At 39.9% G+C, this 16719-nt stretch overlaps 1 protein-coding gene across 1 annotated transcript in view; it reads left to right on the forward strand.

Annotated features, from left to right (window-relative positions):
* The window catches only part of LOC111139744 (zinc finger protein 543-like), a 352717-nt gene that overhangs the window by 66650 nt on the left and 269348 nt on the right, over nucleotides 1–16719 (forward strand). The gene's annotated exons all lie outside the window — the stretch shown is intronic.

Genomic DNA, 16719 nt, shown 5'->3' on the forward strand with positions numbered 1-16719 from the left:
AAAGATTAGTTGACCATAGAGTTGTGGGTCCATTTCTGGACTATTCTGGACTATTCTGTTCATTGATCTATGTGTCTGTTTTTGTACCAGTATCATACTGTCTTGACGATGAAAGCTTTGTAACAGAGCTTGAAGTCTGGAATTGTGATGCCACCTGCTTTGGTTTTCTTTTTCAACATTCCTTTGGCTATTTGGAGTCTTTCTGGCTCCATACAAATTTTAGGATTATTTGGTCCAGTTCTGTGAAAAAAGTTGATGGTATTTTGATAGGGATTACATTGAATACATAGATCGCTCTAGTAGCATAGACATATTAACAATATTTGTTAAATCCAATCCATGAGCAGGGAATGTTTTTCCATTTCTATGTGTCTTCCTTAATTTCTTTCATGAGTGTTCTATAGTCTTCTGAGTGCAGATACTTTGCCTATTTGTTTAGGTTTATTCCTAGGTATCTTATGGTTTGGGGTGCAATTGTAAATGGGATCGACTCCTTAATTTCTCTTTCTTCTGTCTCTTTGTTAGTGTATAGAAAAGCAGCTGATTTCTGTGCATTGATTTTATATCCTGTCACTTTGATGAATTCCTGTATGAGTTCTAGCCATTTTGGGGTGGAGTCTTTTGGGTTTTCCACATAGAGTATTATGTCATCTGCAAAGAATGACAGTTTGACTTCCTCTTTCTTGATTTGGATGCCTTTTATTTCTTTTTGTTGTCTGATTGCTGGGGCTAGGATTTCTAGTACTATATTGAACAGCAGTGGTGATAGTGGACATCCTTGTTGTGTTCCTGACCTTAAGAGAAAAACTCTCAGTTTTTCTTCATTGAGAATGATATTTGCTGTGGGTTTTTCATAGATGGCTTTTATGATATTGAGATATGTTCCTCTATCCCTGCACTGTGAAGAGTTTTAATCAAGAAAGGAGGCTGCGCTTTGTCAAGTGCTTTTTCTGCAGCTGTTGAGAGGATCCTATCATTCTTGTTCTTTTATTTACGTGGTGTATCACTTTGATTCATTTCTGGATGTTGAACCACCCTTGCATCCTAGAAATAAATTCCACTTGGTCCTGGTGAATAATCCTTTCAATGTACTGTTGGGTCCTATTGACTAGCATTTTGGTGAGAATTTTGGCATCTGTGTTCATCAGGGATATTGGTCTGTACTTCTTTTTTTTTTTTAAGATTTTTATTTATTTATTTGACAGACAGAAAGAGATCATGAGTAGGCAGAGAGGCAGGCAGAGACAGGGGGGAAAGCAGGCTCACTGCTGAGCAGAGAGCCCGATGCGGGGCTCGATCCCAGGACCCTGAGATCACGACCCAAGCCAAAGACAGAAGTTTAACCCACTGCGCCACCCAGGTGCCCCTGTACTTCTTTTTAGTGGATTCTTTGTCTGGTTTTGGGATCAAGGTAATGCTGGCCTCATGGAAAAAATTTAGAAGTTTTCCTTCCATTTTGATTTTTTGAAACAGCTTCAGAAGAATAGGTATTAATTCTTTAAACGTTTGGTAGAATTCCCTGGTAGAATCCATCTGGCCCTGGGCTCTTGTATGTTAGGAGATTTTTGATGACTGCTTCAATTTTCTTGCTGGTTATGAGACTGTTCAGGTTTTCTATTTTTCCAGTTTCAGTTTTGGTAGTTTATTCATCTCCATGAATGCATTCATTTCTTCTAGATCGCCTAATTTGTTGGTATACAGTTACTCTTAATATGTTTTTATAACTGTTTGTATTTCTTTGGTGTTGGTTGTGATCTCTCCGCTTTCATTCATGATTTTATTTATTTGGATCCATTCTCTTTTCTTTTTTGATAAGTCTGGCTGGGGATTTATCAGTCTTATTAATTCTTTCAAAGGACCCACTCCTTGTTCCATTGATCTGTTCTACTGCTCTTTTGGCTTCTATTTCATTGATTTCTGCTCTAATCTTTATTATTTCTCTCCTCCTGCTGGGTTTAGGTTTTATTTGCTGTTCTTTCTCCAACTCTTTTAGATGTAAGGTTAGGTTGTGTATTTGAGACCTTTCTTATTTCTTGAGAAAGGCTTGTGCTGCTATATACTTCCCTCTTAGGACCACATTTCCTGCATTCCAAAGATTTTAAACAGTTGTGTTTTCATTTTCATTTGTTTCCACTAATTTTTAAAATTCTTTAATTTACTGACCATTCATTCTTTAGTAGGAGGCTCCTTAGCCTCCATGTATTTGAGTTCTTTCCAACTTTCCTCTAGTGACTGAGCTCCAGTTTCAAAGCATTGTGGTTCAAAAATATGCAGGGAATGATTCCAATCTTTGGTACTGGTTGATACCTGATTCGTGACCCAGCATGTGATCTGTTCTTCAGAATGTTCCTTTGTTCCTTTGTTTCTTGCTATTTTCCTTTGTCATTTGATAATTTTATGTAGTGATATGCTTTGATTCATTTATTCTTACATTTTGTGTATCTGTTTTTTTAGAAGCATTGGGATTTCTTTTTGTCTTTATTTTATTAATTTTTAAGATTTTATTTAGTTATTTGATAGAGAGAGAGAGCCAGAGAGCACAAGCAGGGCGAATGGCAGAGGGAGAGGGAGAAGCAGGCTCCCCACTGAGCAGGAAGCCCAATGGGGGCACAATCCCAGGTCCCTGGGATCATGACTTGAGCCGAAGGCAGATGCTTAACCGACTGAGCCACGCAGGTGTCCTTGTTGTGTTTTCAATGTTATTTATTTGACAGGGATAGTGACAGAACAGCGAGGGAGAGCGTGAGTGGGAAGGAGAGGGAGCTGTAGGCTCTTGCTGAATAGGGAGCCCAACATGGGTCTCAATCCCAGGACCCTGGGATCATGACCTGAGCTGAAGGCAGATGCTTAACTGACTGAGCCACCCAGGTTGCCCCTGTTTATCTATTTTTTTAAAATTGTTTTTATCAAGAAGCTTACCTAAAACATCTTATAGTTTCAACAGTCTACTTTAAGCTGAGCACAACTTGACTTTGCACAGAAAAACTCTATACTTTTGCTCTTCTCCATGCATTTTGTGATTGATATTATCATTTACATCTTTTTATATGGACTACCTAAGTTATTGTCATTATAATTCTTTCCTTTTTTTTTTTTAAAGATTTTATTTATTTACTTGACAGAGAGAGATCACAAGTACGCAAAGAGGCAGGCAGAGAGAGAGGGGGAAGCAGGCTCCCTGCTGAGCATAGAGCCCAATGCGGGGCTCAATCCCAGGACCCTGAGATCATGACCCGAGCCGAAGGCAGAGGCTTAACCCACTGAGCCACCCAGGCGCCCCCATTATAATTATTTCTTAATGCTTTTGTCTTTTAACTTTTATACAAGAATTGAAAGTGATTTACACACCACCATAGCAGTATTAGAGTACTCTGTATTTAACTAATATACTTACCTTTACCAGTGAATGGTATATTCATATGTTTTCATACTGCTAATTTGTGTCTATTTTCATTTTAGCTTGAAGAACTGTCTCTGGCATTTCTTGTAAGGCAGGTCTAGTGGTGACGTAAGGCTTATCTTTTTTTTTTTTTTTTTTTTAAAAGATTTTTTTTTTTTTTTTGAGAGGGGTCCGTGAGAGAGAGCATGAGCTAGGAGAAGGTCAGAGAGAGAAGCAGACTCCCCGCGGAGCTGGGAGCCCGACGTGGGACTCGATCCCGGGACTCCAGGATCATGACCTGAGCTGAAGGCAGTCGTCCAACCAACTGAGCCACCCAGGCGTCCTGACGTAAGGCTTATCTTGGAAGGCCTTATCTTCCTTCACTTCTGAAGGACAGCTTTGTCAGGTATAGTAGTCTTTTTTTTTAATTTTTTTTTTTATAAACATATATTTTTATCCCCAGGGGTACAGGTCTGTGAATCGCCAGGTTTACACACTTCACAGCACTCACCATAGCACATACCCTCCCCAATGTCCATAACCCCACCCCACCTCTCCCAACCCCCCTCCCCCCATCAACCCTCAGTTTGTTTTATGAGATTAAGAGTCACTTATGGTTTGTCTCCCTCCCAATCCCATCTTGTTTCATTTACTCTTCTCCTACCCCCTTAACCCCCCATGTTGCATCTCTTCTCCCTCATATCAGGGAGATCATATGATAGTTGTCTTTCTCTGATTGACTTATTTTGCTAAGCATGATACCCTCTAGTTCCATCCACGTCGTCGCAAATGGCAAGATTTCATTTCTTTTGATGGCTGCATAGTATTCCATTGTGTATATATACCACATCTTCTTTATCCATTCGTCTGTTGATGGACATCTAGGTTCTTTCCATAGTTTGGCTATTGTAGACATTGCTGCTATAAACATTCGGGTGCACATGCCCCTTCGGATCACTACGTTTATATCTTTAGGGTAAATACCCAGCAGTGCAATTGCTGGGTCATAGGGTAGTTCTATTTTCAACATTTTGAGGAACCTCCATGCTGTTTTCCAGAGTGGTTGCACCAGCTTGCATTCCCACCAACAGTGTAGGAGGGTTCCCCTTTCTCCGCATCCTCGCCAGCATCTGTCATTTCCTGACTTGTTAATTTTAGCCATTCTGACTGGTGTGAGGTGGTATCTCATTGTGGTTTTGATTTGTATTTCCCTGATGCCGAGTGATGTGGAGCAGTTTTTCATGTGTCTGTTGGCCATCTGGATGTCTTCTTTGCAGAAATGTCTGTTCATGTCCTCTGCCCATTTCTTGATTGGATTATTTGTTCTTTGGGTGTTGAGTTTGCTAAGTTCTTTATAGATTTTGGACACTAGCCCTTTATCTGATATGTCATTTGCAAATATCTTCTCCCATTCTGTCAGTTGTCTTTTGGTTTTGTTAACTGTTTCCTTGCTGTGCAAAAGCTTTTGATCTTGATAAAATCCCAATAGTTCATTTTTGCCCTTGCTTCCCTTGCCTTTGGTGATGTTCCTAGGAAGATGTTGCTGCGGCTGAGGTCGAAGAGGTTGCTGCCTGTGTTCTCCTCAAGGATTTTGATGGATTCCTTTCTCACATCGAGGTCCTTCATCCTTTTGAGTCTATTTTCGTGTGTGGTGTAAGGAAATGATCCAATTTCATTTTTCTGCATGTGGCTGTCCAATTTTCCCAACACCATTTATTGAAGAGGCTGTCTTTTTTCCATTGGACATTCTTTCCAGCTTTGTCGAAGATTAGTTGACCATAGAGTTGAGGGTCTATTTCTGGGCTCTCTATTCTGTTCCATTGATCTATGTGTCTGTTTTTGTGCCAGTACCATGCTGTCTTGATGATGACAGCTTTGTAATAGAGGTTGAAGTCCGGAATTGTGATGCCACCAACTTTGGCTTTCTTTTTCAATATTGCTTTGGCTATTCAAGGTCTTTTCTGGTTCCATATAAATTTTAGGATTATTTGTTCCATTTCTTTGAAAAAATGGATGGTACTTTGATAGGAATTGCATTAAATGTGTAGATTGCTTTAGGTAGCATAGACATTTTCACAATATTTATTCTTCCAATCCAGGAGCATGGAACATTTTTCCATTTCTTTGTGTCTTCCTCAATTTCTTTCATGAGTACTTTATAGTTTTCTGTGTATAGATTCTTAGTCTCTTTGGTTAGGTTTATTCCTAGGTATCTTATAGTTTTGGGTGCAATTGTAAATGGGATTGACTCCTTAATTTCTCTTTCTTCTGTCTTGTTGTTGGTGTAGAGAAATGCAACTGATTTCTGTGCATTGATTTTATATCCTGACACTTTACTGAATTCCTGTACAAGTTCTAGCAGTTTTGGAGTGGAGTCTTTTGGGTTTTCCACATATAGTATCATATCATCTGCAAAGAGTGATAGTTTGACTTCTTCTTTGCCGATTTGGATGCCTTTAATTTCCTTTTGTTGTCTGATTGCTGAGGCTAGGACTTCTAGTACTATGTTGAATAGCAGTGGTGATAACGGACATCCCTGCCGTGTTCCTGACCTTAGCGGAAAAGCTTTCAGTTTTTCTCCATTGAGAATGATATTTGCGGTGGGTTTTTCATAGATGGCTTTGATAATATTGAGGTATGTGCCCTCTATCCCTACACTTTGAAGAGTTTTGATCAGGAAGGGATGCTATACTTTGTCAAATGCTTTTTCAGCATCTATTGAGAGTATCATATGGTTCTTGTTCTTTCTTTTGTTAATGTGTTGTATCACATTGATTGATTTGCGGATGTTGAACCAACCTTGCAGCCCTGGAATAAATCCCACTTGGTCGTGGTGAATAATCCTTTTAATGTACTGTTGAATCCTATTGGCTAGTATTTTGGTGAGAATTTTTGCATCTGTGTTCATCAAGGATATTGGTCTGTAGTTCTCTTTTTTGATGGGATCCTTGTCTGGTTTTGGGATCAAGGTGATGCTGGCCTCATAAAATGAGTTTGGAAGTTTTCCTTCCATTTCTATTTTTTGGAACAGTTTCAGGAGAATAGGAATTAGTTCTTCTTTAAATGTTTGGTAGAATTCCCCCGGGAAGCCGTCTGGCCCTGGGCTTTTGTTTGTTTGGAGATTTTTGATGACTGTTTCAATCTCCTTACTGGTTATGGGTCTGTTCAGGCTTTCTATTTCTTCCTGGTTCAGTTGTGGTAGTTTAGATGTCTCTAGGAATGCATCCATTTCTTCCAGATTGTCAAATTTGCTGGTGTAGAGTTGCTCATAGTATGTTCTTATAATTGTCTGTATTTCTTTGGTGTTCGTTGTGATCTCTCCTCTTTCATTCATGATTTTATTTATTTGGGTCCTTTCTCTTTTCTTTTTGATAAGTCTCGCCAGGGGTTTATCGATCTTATTAATTCTTTCAAAGAACCAGCTCCTAGTTTTGTTGATTTGTTCTATTGTTTTTTTGGTTTCTATTTCATTGATTTCTGCTCTGATCTTTATGATTTCTCTTCTGCTGGGTTTAGGGTCTCTTTCTTGTTCTTTCTCCAGCTCCTTCAGGTGTAGGGTTAGGTTGTGTACCTGAGACCTTTCTTGTTTCTTGAGAAAGGCTTGTACTGCTATATATTTTCCTCTCAGGACTGCCTTTGCTGTGTCCCACAGATTTTGAACCGTTGTGTTTTCATTATCATTTGTTTCCATGAATTTTTTCAATTCTTCTTTAATTTCCTGGTTGACCCATTCATTCTTTAGAAGGATGCTGTTTAGTCTCCATGTATTTGGGTTCTTTCCAAATTTCCTCTTGTGATTGAGTTCTAGCTTCAGAGCATTGTGGTCTGAAAATATGCAGGGAATGATCCCAATCTTTTGATACCGGTTGAGACCTGATTTAGGACCGAGGATGTGATCTATTATGGAGAATGTTCCATGTGCACTAGAGAAGAATGTGTATTCTGTTGCTTAGGGATGAAATGTTCTGAATATATCTGTGATGTCCATCTGGTCCAGTGTGTCATTTAAGGCCTTTATTTTCTTGTTGATCTTTTGCTTGGATGATCTGTCCATTTCAGTGAGGGGAGTGTTAAAGTCCCCTACTATTATTGTATTATTGTTGATGTGTTTCTTTGATTTTGTTATTAATTGGTTTATATAGTTGGCTGCTCCCACGTTAGGGGCATAGATATTTAAAATTGTTAGATCTTCTTGTTGGACAGTTCCTTTGAGTATGATATAGTGTCCTTCCTCATCTCTTATTATAGTCTTTGGCTTAAAATCTAATTGATCTGATATAAGGATTGCCACTCCTGCTTTCTTCTGATGTCCATTAGCATGGTAAATTCTTTTCCACCCCCTCACTTTAAATCTGGAGGTGTCTTCGGGTTTAAAATGAGTTTCTTGTAAGCAACATATAGATGGGTTTTGTTTTTTTATCCATTCTGATACCCTGTGTCTTTTGATTGGGGCATTTAGCCCATTAACATTCAGGGTAACTATTGAGAGATATGAATTTAGTGCCATTGTATTGCCTGTAAGGTGAGTGTTATTGTGTATTGTCTCTGTTCCTTTCTGATCTACTACTTTTAGGGTCTCTCTTTGCTTAGAGGACCCCTTTCAATATTTCCTGTAGAGCTGGTTTGGTGTTTGCAAATTCTTTCAGTTTTTGTTTGTCCTGGAAGCTTTTAATCTCTCCTTCTATTTTCAATGATAGCCTAGCTGGATATAGTATTCTTGGCTGCATGTTTTTCTCGTTGGTGCTCTGAATATATCATGCCAGCTCTTTCTGGCCTGCCAGGTCTCTGTGGATAAGTCTGCTGTCAATCTAATATTTTTACCATTGTATGTTACAGACTTCTTTTCCCGGGCTGCTTTCAGGATTTTCTCTTTGTCACTAAGACTTGTAAATTTTACTATTAGGTGACGGGGTGTGGACCTATTCTTATTGATTTTGAGGGGGGTTCTCTGAACTTCCTGGATTTTGATGCTTGTTCCCTTTGCCATATTGGGGAAATTCTCTCCAATAATTCTCTCCAATATACCTTCTGCTCCCCTCTCTGTTTCCTCTTCTTCTGGAATCCCAATTATTCTAATGTTGTTTCATCTTATGGTGTCACTTATCTCTCGAATTCTCCCCTCGTGGTCCAGTAGCTGTTTGTCCCTCTTTTGCTCAGCTTCTTTATTCTCTGTCATTTGGTCTTCTATATCGCTAATTCTTTCTTCTGCCTCATTTATCCTAGTAGTGAGAGCCTTCATTTTTGATTGCACCTCATTAATAGCTTTTTAAATTTCAACTTGGTTAGATTTTAGTTCTTTTATTTCTCCAGAAAGGGCTTTTATATCTCCCGAGAGGGTTTCTCTAATATCTTCCATTCCTTTTTCGAGCCCGGCTAGAACCTTGAGAATCATCATTCTGAACTCTAGATCTGACATATTACCAATGTCTGTATTGATTAGGTCCCTAGCCTTTGGTACTGCCTCTTGTTCTTTTTTTTGTGGTGAATTTTTCCACCTTGTCATTTTGTCCGGATAAGAGTATATGAAGGAGCAAGTAAAATACTAAAAGGTTGGCAACAACCCCAGGAAAATATGCTTTAGCCAAATCAGAAGAGATCCCAAATCGTGAGGGAGGAGAAAGGGGATAAAAAGGTTCAGAAAGAAAAAAAAAAAAAAGAAACAATTAAAAAAAGAAAACCAATAAAGAAAAAATATAAAAAGGAATATATATATATATATATATATATATATATATTAAACTAGTTACAAAACGTTAAAAAAGAAAAGGGTAAAAGTTAAAAAAAATTAGCAGAAGAAGAGAAAAAAAATTGAAAAAGAAAAAAAAAATTAAATTAACTGCAAGGCTAAAGAATCATGGGGAGAAAGCCATGAGTTCCGTGCTTTGCTTTCTCCTCCTCTGGAATTCCGCTGCTCTCCTTGGTATTGAAACTGCACTCCTTGGTAGGTGAACTCGGTCCTGGCTGGGTTTCTTGTTGATCTTCTGGGGGCGGGGCCTGTTGTAGTGATTCTCAAGTGTCTTTGCCCCGGGCAGAGCTGCACCGCCCTTACCCGGGGCCGGGCTGAGTCATCCGCTCGGGTTCGCTTTCGGGAGCTTTTGTTCCCTGAGCGCTTTCCGTAGAGTCCGGAGGGCGGGAATGAAGATGGCGGCCTCCCAGTCTCCGGCCCGGAGGAGCCGAGAGCCCGGGGCCCCACTCCTCAGTGCGCCCTCAGAGAACAGTGCCGATTTACTCCCGTCACCCTGCCTCCGGCCGCGCTCCGAGCTGACCGAGCCTGCGACCGGTTCAAGGTAACCCCGAGCTGAGAGTCACTCCTCGGCTCTGTCTCTGTAGCCGGCTTCCCCGCTCTAATACCTGTAAGCTCTGCGACACTCAGACACCCCGATCCTTCTGTGACCCTGTGGGACCTGAGGCCACGCTGACCCCGCGTGGGCTTCACCCCGGTTGAGCCTCTGGAGCGATGTCCCTCAGCGGAACAGACTTTTAAAAGTCCCGATTTTGTGCTCCGCTGCTCCGCCGCTTGCCGGGAGCCGGCCCCTCCCCCCGCGGTCTATCTTCCCGTCGCTTTGGATTCACTTCTCCGCCCGTCCTACCTTTCAGAAAGTGGTTGATTTTCTGTTTCTAGAATTGCTGTTCTTCTTCTCTTCGATCTCCCGTTGGATTTGTAGGTGTTTGCAGTCTTTAGATAAGCTATCTAGCTGATCTCCCGCTACCTGAAGTCGTCTCAGCTGCTACTTCTCCGCCATCTTGACTCCCAGCCAGGTATAGTAGTCTTGATTGGCAGTTTTTTCCTTTCAGCACTTTTGACTCTGTCATCCCATTTACTTCTGGCCTGCAAAACTTCTGCAGAGAAATCTGGGGTTATGTAGTTTGTGGCAAGTCTCTTTTTCTATGGCTTTGGAGAATATGATTATTTTGTGTCTTGGTGTAGGTCTTTTAAAATTCAACCTATTTGGAATTCTTTGAGCTTCGTGAGTCTGGATGTTTATTTGCTTCCCCAGAATTGGGAAAATTTCAGCCATTTTTCCTTAAAATGGTTTTCTGCTTCTCTTCTTTCTCTCTCTTCCCTTCCCTTCCTTCCCATTATGTGTATATTTGTTCATTTTTGAAGTCCTATAAGCCCTTTAGGCTGTCTTCACTCTTTTTCATTCTTTTTATTCCTCTGACTGAATCATTTTGAATGACTTTGTCTTCAGGTTTACTCATTTTTTTCTTCTGTTTGATCAAGTCTGCTTTTGAACCCCACTCATGTATTTTTCAGTTCAGTTATTGTATTCTTCACATCCAGTGTTTGGATTTTGATTGTTTGTTTCTATGTCTTTGTTGATATTGTTTGTTGTATCATTTTCCTGATTTCACTGAGCTGTCTATCCATGTTCTCTTCTCACTGAAAAATTTTTAAAGGTCATATATATATATATATATATATATATATATATATCTTATATATTATAAAATATATAAAATATAATAAAATATAAGATCTATATAAAAATCTTATATATATTTGCAAATATATATATAAAATCTTGTATCTGTAAGATTTTATTCACTTATTTTACAAAGAGAAGAGAGAGAGAGCACAAGCAGGTAGAGCTTCAGGCAGAGAAAGAGGGAGAAGCAGGTTCCCCGCTGAGCAGAGAGACTGATGCAGGGCTCAATCCCAGGACCATGGGATCATGACCTGAGCCAAAGGCAGACACTTAACTGACTGAGCCACCCAGGCACCCCTAAGATTTTATACTTTTATTTTTTCAAGTAATCTCTACCCTCAAGGTGGGGCTTGAACTCATGACCCAGAGATCAAGAGTCCCACACTCCTCCAAATGAGTCAGCCAGCACCCCTATCTCACTGAGCTTTTGAAAGATGATTGTTTTGAATTATACTTCTTCTATTTTTTTTGTAAACATTTTATTTATTTGATAGAGAGCAATCACAAGTAGGCAGAGAGTCAGGCAGAGAGAGAGAGGGGGAAGCAGGCTCCCCGCCTGCAGAGAGAGCCCAATGTGAGGCTCGATCCCAGGACCCCGAGACCATGACCTGAGCTGAAGGCAGAGGCTTAACCCACTGAGCCACCCAGGTGCCACTATACTTCTCCTATTACCATAAGGAAGTAGTCCGCTAGTCTCAGGAGGATAAGAGACATGTAGGTAAGGGCCTCCCACCCCAACTATAACTAGCCTACATTAGCTGACAGCCAGCCAACCCCCAGGCCTAAGAACAAGCCCAGCTAAGGTAAGAAGAGTCTCCTAGCCAATCTTGAGCTGATCCTAGATGTATGGGAAACAAATATTTATTGTGTGTTTTCAGGTTTGTGGTTGGTGATTATGCAGCATGATTACAATCGATGACTGCTACATATAGTACAAAATTGGTGTTTAAAGCATGCAGCAAGCCCACAGATGTTAAGAGGTGGGTAGGCAGAGAAAGAAAGTCTAAATCCAAAACAAGTTTCTATTCTGTTAAGGATAAAACATTGCCTCTCAATGATAAAAGGGGCTCAGTGTGATGCACCTGCCCCCAGACTTCTGGCTGGTGTGGGGTGGATATAGAACCAGTCCTGGGTTCTTTCTTATTCATGCCTTTGCAGGGGAGGACTGACTTAAACCAAGTGAAGAGTTTGGAAGGTGTAACTAAGATGTGCAGAGCCCAGTTCTCAGTAGCCGGTTTCCCCAGAGACAGCATGTTATATTTGTAATTGTTCTTCAAGTCACCAATGTTCTGATCCCCAATAATTTGTTTAGGTGCAACATCCACTAGTCCTTGGAAGTTTTGTCAACAAATGAATTATCTATATAAAAGGCTGCAGGTCCCTTTGCTAGGTGGAAGGCAGAAGTATCAGACACAGCAGAGTCCTTCCTCAAAGGTGTCTGGACTCTCCCTTAAGTGTTTACAAACTGACCCAAAGAAGTTCTGACTCCAGTAGGGTGGCCCTTGACCACCTCTTTTGAACCTACATTTTTGCTTATTTTGTTATATGAATTATTTGGGGGGCATCACACCCAATTTTGTGTGTCTAACTCCCCCCAGGATCGCATTATACCAGCCATCCTCCTAGGGGAAGTGGCCCCCTTTTCAACACTCAGGGACCTCCCGTCACTATGGAGATTGTAGGACATTTCAACTGCTGCCCCGCCCACAGGCAGCCCCTCAACTCTCTTTTGTGTGGGAAGTGATAAAATGAGGCATGTTTCAAAGGGGTTGGAGCTTCAGTTGTCTCAAGTCTTTCTAAGCCTCCTACGTACCATCACTACAACTGCCAGGATCCTGTTTCTCCAGGGCCACCCAAACTTTTCGTGTTACAAACAGAGCTAGGCTATCAATTTAACTGATTAAGTCAGTTATCTGCAGGATCAAGGTGTTTATAGAAACCCTTCCATACCTCTGATCTTGACACTCAAGTTTCTGAATTTGTCTATGATGACAGCTATTAAAGCCCTTCACGCCAAGGAGAGGTGAGTCCAGAAGGCCAATCACAAGCAGTATTTAGATATTTTACTACCACATGCCTTGTTCTTCTAGTTTTCCACCCCAAGGCCCAAATTTGAATTCAAAGTATATTTCCCTCATGTTTATTATCTCCAACCCACTCTCTGGTATGAACTTCTCTATCAGTTAGGGCTCTTTTGGGTTGCAAATAACAAACATTGGCCAAGTAAAGCAAATAATGAGTAGATTGGAAGGATACTGGGTAGCCCAGAAAATCAAAGGAAAAACTAAAGAGTTCTCAAGAAGGACAGTTACCAGAACAGCTCTATCTGTGCAGGAACAAATAAGTCAGTGCTACCACTGGAATGACGTGTGTTGTGTCCTTCTGCTCGGGGAGCCCAATAGGCACCAGGCTCAGCCTTTGGTTGAGGTAGGGGCAGGGCACTATGGCATTCCCACAAAACTGAGTAGTCTCCAGAAAGAGGAAGAGTTTTTTGCTTGGTGAAAAGAGCAAAAACTGCCTCAATAACAAAGCCACCTCATGTGAAAGGAAGGTTAAAGATACAGGAGTTCTTAGGAAACCCAAAAGTGGGCAGTTCAGCCAGAATCCACAAGGTACTGGGGTGAGTGAAGCGCCAGAAGCCAAGTTTCCCTTCAGTTATATGGCCTAATTCCAGACCCGTTTGTTCATCAGCACACCCAGCCCCAACCTGTGAGCTCTCAGGTAGCCCTTAGTCTGAGTCTGACTACACACTGGGAGCCCGAGGGCACCTATCAGCTGAGACCAGGGAAGAGTCAAATATCATGGAATAAATGTGGGGCTGGAGCATGGTTACTGCTACAACAGACACACAGTGGAGGAATTCCGGAAGTGTGAACGTGCTGGTCAGGCAACCCCAGGTGACCTTCACTTAATTCCTTTTCTCTATTTCCTTTTGTAAAACACACTTCAGGAAATCAATCTTAAGAGAACTGACCCTCTCACCCTGACCTATGCTGATAACCCCTCACCACAGAAGGGCCATCAAAGCTGTGACTGAGGAGTCAGAGTTCACAAGAGATAACCATAGTGTAGTGGGCTTTCATTTTAATATAAATAAGCTAATTTCTAATAAAATGAAAGAACCCAGGACTCTGCCACTGTCAAATTCCAGAGTAGTTAGAATTAAATGAAAATCACATTTTTATATCCTGAGGAGTAGAATCCAATCATGTGACATGCAGATTAGAAGTCACGTATATAACCACCTCCTTTGTGTCATGGAGTCAAGGACACAGCAATTCCAAATTGGGTAAGATGCAAACCACAGTCCTAGCCAACAGGGATCCAGCTAGCAACCTGGCCAAAAAACTCTGATCATAACGGAATTACAGGCATGTTTAAAAAAATTACCTCCCAATTTACCTGGCATGGTAACCCACCAAATTGCATGAGATGCTCGGGTGGCAAAATCAGGTTAAAATAAGGGAAATGACTCCCCTGAAGACTTTTAACTTCAAGGAAGAGTTAGGAATAGACACTTTAAAGAGATTCTAGGGGACCCAGATGGCTCAGTCAGTTAAGCGTCTGCTTTCTGCTCAGGTCGTGAGCTCCAGGTCCTGGTATTGAGTCCCATATGGTGCTCCCTGCTCAGCGGGGAGCCTGCTTCTTTCTCCCTCTGCCTATGCCTACTGCTCCTCCTGCTTGTGCTATCAAATAAAATCTTAAATAATGATAATAATAATAATAAAGAGATTCTAAACCATAGTACTAACATTTTTATGTTAAGGCATTACTCTTGTTTGTAGTTTTTTTGCTTGAAAGAATCTCATATTTGAGATTAAAAATTGAAATGCTGACTCAAGTTGAGTGAAATATACTTGTGTTTATTAGCAAGTTTAAAATCACCACTGGAATATACAGAAGTGCAGTTAAAAATGCAGAATCCTGTAGCATTTAAATATCTCTTAGAAGGAATTATTGAAATAAATACTTAAAAATGTAGTAAGACTTGTAAGCCAAACTTAAAGGCCTAAGGAGAAACTAAGTTTCTGGATTTATAGTTGTAACAAACAACTACACTTACCAACCCCGAACACTTAGAATGGACAAAAGAAGAGACTGACAAATACCTTCTTTTTAACTTTATTTTTATTGTTGACACTATTACAGATAGATAGAACAACCACAACCATATTATCAAACCAAAAACCTGTGCACAGAAACAAGATGAAGAAAATATATCAAGATGTTAACCACAGTCTTTGGATGGTGAAAATATGGGTGAGTTTCTCTTCTACATTTCTGTAACTTCAAAGTTTCTATAATGAACACATACAGTGTTTATAATGGAAATATATGTGATAAAGGTGGATTACCAAAACACTATGATAAAGACCATTTGAAGAAACCAAGACAAAATATTTAACCATAATCCCACAACAACCACACAACTATTTAACTGTCTTCCATATTTCTTCCCATCTTTGACTCTATGCATACTTATCATTAACACCCTAATTATAGACTGGTGCACAGATCAAGATGTTAACAGCAATTGTTGCTGGGTGTTGGGAATATGGGTGAATTTCTTTTCTTCTAGTTTACTGAATTTTCCAAAGGTTGCTATGAGTATGCATTATATTTGTAATGGAGAAATACATACATAAGATTTAATACCAAAACACCAAAGGTCATTCAAGGAATTTGAGACAATATATTTAACCATAATCCCACAATGACAACACTATTTTAATTATTTTCCATATATTTTTTTCATTTTAGACTTTATGCGTACATATTTAACACTGTTATAATCACAAGCATGTGCACTAAAACAAGATGGAGAAAATAGATCAAGATGTTAAAAGTAGTTGTTGTGTGTTGGGAATATGGGTGACTTTTTTCTCTTTTCTAATTTAGTGTATTTTCCAATATTTTCTCTGGGTATGTATTATGCTTGAAATATAAACAAACATAATAAACTTTGTTATCAGAACACTATTATAAGGAACATTTGAAGACATTAAGATGAAAGTATTTAACCAATTCCACAAAGGTAACATAACAGCTATTTTGAATATACATTTGACACAGTTATAATCATAAACCTGTGCACAGAAACAAGAATAAACAAGATGTTGAAGAGTATATCTGTCTTTGGATGGTTGGAATATGGATTTTTTTCCTCCACTTTTCTGTATTTTCCAAGTGTCTGATAATGAGTTCAAATTATGTTCACAAATTATGTTCGTGATTATAAACGTTTTAGTAACACTACAGTAAAGAACATTCAAAGAATTTAAGAAAATAATGCTCAACTATAAGCCTACAACAACAACAACACAATAGCTTTTGACTATAAGCATACATTTTTAATCAGTTATAACTGTAGTATAAATATAGTTCTGTGTCCTGCTTTTTCCACTCAATATTCCGTAAATATACTTCCACATTGCTACATAACTCTTCATGATTATCATTTTTAAACAACTGCATGACAGTCCATGGATACCTTCTTGTAATCATTTTCCTACTGTTTGGCATTTATGTTGTTCCTAATTTTTTACTAACATAAGGTTGGAATGGGCACCCTGAAGTCTGGCAAGTTGTTTAATACTGCCAACAGTGATAAATCCAAATTCACCCCAATAACATCAATGCTGGTTCCCACCTAAAGGGTCCTCCTGTTTTGTGGGGCCTCAATGCTCCTTGGATGTCCATTCCAACCTCAGGTCTTTCCATGCAGCTGGCCCTCACCTACATTGAAAAGGCCTCTTCTTAACTGCCCAGGACATCCTGCTCAATTAATTCCCACAAACCTGGCCTTCTAAGCCTTGCTTTCCATGTTTCCTTCGGTCTGCTTCCTTACCCTCCTAGATCTGGTGATGTATTAGGACTCCCTTCTTTGGCTTCCTCATTTCTGCTTCATGC

The sequence above is a fragment of the Enhydra lutris genome, unplaced genomic scaffold (genome assembly GCF_002288905.1).
Source record: "Enhydra lutris kenyoni isolate GAN:26980312 unplaced genomic scaffold, ASM228890v2 scaffoldscaffold114, whole genome shotgun sequence".
Lineage (NCBI taxonomy): Eukaryota > Metazoa > Chordata > Mammalia > Carnivora > Mustelidae > Enhydra > Enhydra lutris.